We start from the raw sequence: 3158 nt of genomic DNA, 5'->3' as shown, positions 1-3158 counted from the left end.
CTGCTCTGTTCAATGTGTCGATGCATGTTGCTGTTTCACAGTTGGACCATCTTCCATTGGTTTTGCTCTCCTTTATGTTGACATTTTTGATTTAACTAGGCAAGTCAGTTGAGAACAAATTCTTATTTACAATGATGGCCTACCAGTGTGTTTAACTGCCTTGTTCAGCGGCAGAACGACAGATTTTTACCTTGGCAGCTCGGGGGATTCGATCTAACAACCTTTCGGTTACTAGTCCAACACTAACCACTAGGCTACGCTGCCACCCCAGGAAAATGCAGTGTCCCTCCATAGAGATTTAAGCATGAAGACCTGGGGGGGGGGGGGGGTATATGACCAATATATCATGGCTAAGGGCTGTTAGGCGTTTAAAAATTGTATTACCACAACTACTGAGTGAGGATGACAGTAGACCACCTGACAGTGTTGTTTGATAGTGAATATAAACACTAAAATGTATTTTATTCTTTGAAAGTGAAGGATTTATGTGAATGAAATGTATTTTTTCTGCCTCCGTTTGCTACTTGAAACTCAGTTTGTTCGACGTCAGCATTTCGGTTATATAGAAACCATTATAAACCCCTCAGCACCTGCTTCAGCACTTGCTTCAGCACCTTGCTTCAGCACCTGCTTCAGCACCTTGCTTCAGCACCGCACCTGCTTCAGCACCTCACCTTGCTTCAGCACCTGCTTCAGCACCTGCTTCAGCACCGCACCTGCTTCAGCACCTTCTTCAGCACCGCACCTGCTTCAGCACCTCACCTGCTTCAGCACCTGCTTCAGCACCTTGCTTCAGCACCGCACCTTCTTCAGCACCTCACCTGCTTCAGCACCTGCTTCAGCACCTGCTTCAGCTTCAGCACCTGCTTCAGCACCTGCTTCAGCACCTGCTTCAGCTTCAGCACCTGCTTCAGCACCTCACCTTCTTCAGCACCTGCTTCAGCACCGCACCTGCTTCAGCACCTGCTTCAGCACCTGCTTCAGCACCGCACCTTCTTCAGCACCGCACCTGCTTCAGCACCTGCTTCAGCACCATCTCTTGTGTATTTCCCCTTTTATACAACAACCACTTGCTCATTTCTAAAAAGTTTGTAGTAGGACAATATGAGTATCTTTATAATACAATTGAACAGGGTATGGAGAGGTAGTGGATGAGTGACTCACTTTTTGATATCCGTCATCTTAAATGGTGTGTGTTCGTGCTTGTCTCCCGTGCGTGACTGAGTGTGCGATATTGGGGCATGCGCACGAAGGCAGGTCTGACCTGGGTGCCATGTTTTCGGTATTTGTGAGAAATAACGCGCATGCGCCCTGGTAGGAACCACCGCACGGCCGGCGTCAGGCTCCACACGGCAGTGATTGCAGATTTTCCCTGTCAGACAGACGGAAGGAATGAGAAAGGAGCCACTGACACACGGACAGACAGGGGCCCAGAGAGAGAGAGAGAGAGAGAGGACGAGATGAAGGAATCATATCACGGAATAAGAAAACGGCTGGATTAATAATTCAAACCATTACACTTCACAACCAGCGACACCGCAGATGCCATCTGTTTAGCATCGGTTTGTACAATAATCCCGTGTGTATTACAGCGATTCCTTCATTCAAGGAGAAAAAGCGGAGAGCCACCTGGCTACTATCATAGAGCGGAGTACAATGACAACCTGGTGAATGTAGGATAATCTATCTAACCAAAGGAATGCAATACAACCGGAATAAAGGACCGTTCCGAGTGAGCATCACCAACCGGGAGTGATGAGAAGAACCACCGGGAGACAGGACCGTGTTTCTGCTGTCGCCTGTCAAGGGTATTCTTCATGTGTGTTGTGGACTGAACATTTATTCTTCCAGCACCCTCCTCCTCCCCTCCTCCACCGGTGTCGTCTGGGGGTTGTAACATGGAGAGCTCCAGTGGCTCTGGGATCAGCGAATCCACCAAACCGCCAAACCACCAGTTGGAGAAGAAACGGTTAAACCGAGCATCGTCTCCGGCCAGGCCGTTCCTGAAGGATGTCCACTCCTTCCGCTCCTCGCCCAAACCAACGGTTATGGTACCAAAATCCCCCAAACTGACCAAGCATCAGCACTCTTCTCCTGTGCCCGTGTCATCCAATCAAAGCCGCATCACCAGGCGAACCGCCCCAACCGGAGCGAAGGATAAGAAACCGGCCGCGGTGAAAAGTCACAGCACCAAGTCCTCCACAGGCACGAGAAAGACTGTTAAGGTAATCCAACATGCAGCCCCGGAGCATAAAACGACCGCCGCCAGCAAACCGACATCGGACAGCAGTCAACACCTCGCCCTCAAAGCCAAGAAGAGTAAAATAGCCACTCTGACCGCGTCTCACCACCGCCCACTCAGCCATGGCTCACCAATCCGCGTCCCAACCGGTGCTATTCCTGTCGGCAGGGTCAGTCAGACGGACAGCAACTCCGATCTCTCCGACTGTCCCTCTGAGCCCCTATCCGAAGAACAACGCCTGACCGCGGCCGCCAGCAGCGACGGGGAGTCGGGGGGCTCTGGGCCCAGCGACAGGGATCATGTGGGAGCGGATTATCCTCTGCAGGCAGGAGCATCAGCAACAGACGCGGCAGGGGCTACTGCTTGTAGTGGTGGGGTTTCATTGCGCACCGCGGAGGGTGCGGTAGTGGCAGCAGCGGGGAAAGGCGGCATGTCTCAGGCTCCAGGAGCAGGTGCTCACGGTCACGGAGGAGATAAACTGGAGAAATCATTAACAAGCGCATCATTTATAAAACTGGAATGCAGCGAGGAGATAATCGAGGAGGATTTGATACGGGAAATTGAAGACCTACGTTCTGAAAACGACTACCTCAAGGTAAAGAAGGATGTGGGAATGATTTCTATTTCTCATAAATGATCACATTGTCTCTTATTTATGGCAATAGAGTCAGTGTAGTCTGCTGTGTAGTAATAGCCTCATTGATTATAGTGTTATATTTGTAGTCGGTTGTTTCTGCCTCATGATTATAGTGGTATATTTGTAGCCAAGTTTCTGTAGTCAGTGTTATATTTGTAGCCAGTATAGTCTGCTGTAGTAATAGCCTCATTGATTATAGTGTTATATTTGTAGTCAGTATAGTCTGCTGTAGTAATAGCCTCATTGATTATAGTGTTATATTTGTAGTCAGTGTAGTCT

This window comes from Oncorhynchus nerka, linkage group LG20 (assembly GCF_034236695.1).
Source record: "Oncorhynchus nerka isolate Pitt River linkage group LG20, Oner_Uvic_2.0, whole genome shotgun sequence".
NCBI classification, from domain to species: domain Eukaryota; kingdom Metazoa; phylum Chordata; class Actinopteri; order Salmoniformes; family Salmonidae; genus Oncorhynchus; species Oncorhynchus nerka.
This window is presented reverse-complemented; position numbering follows the sequence as displayed.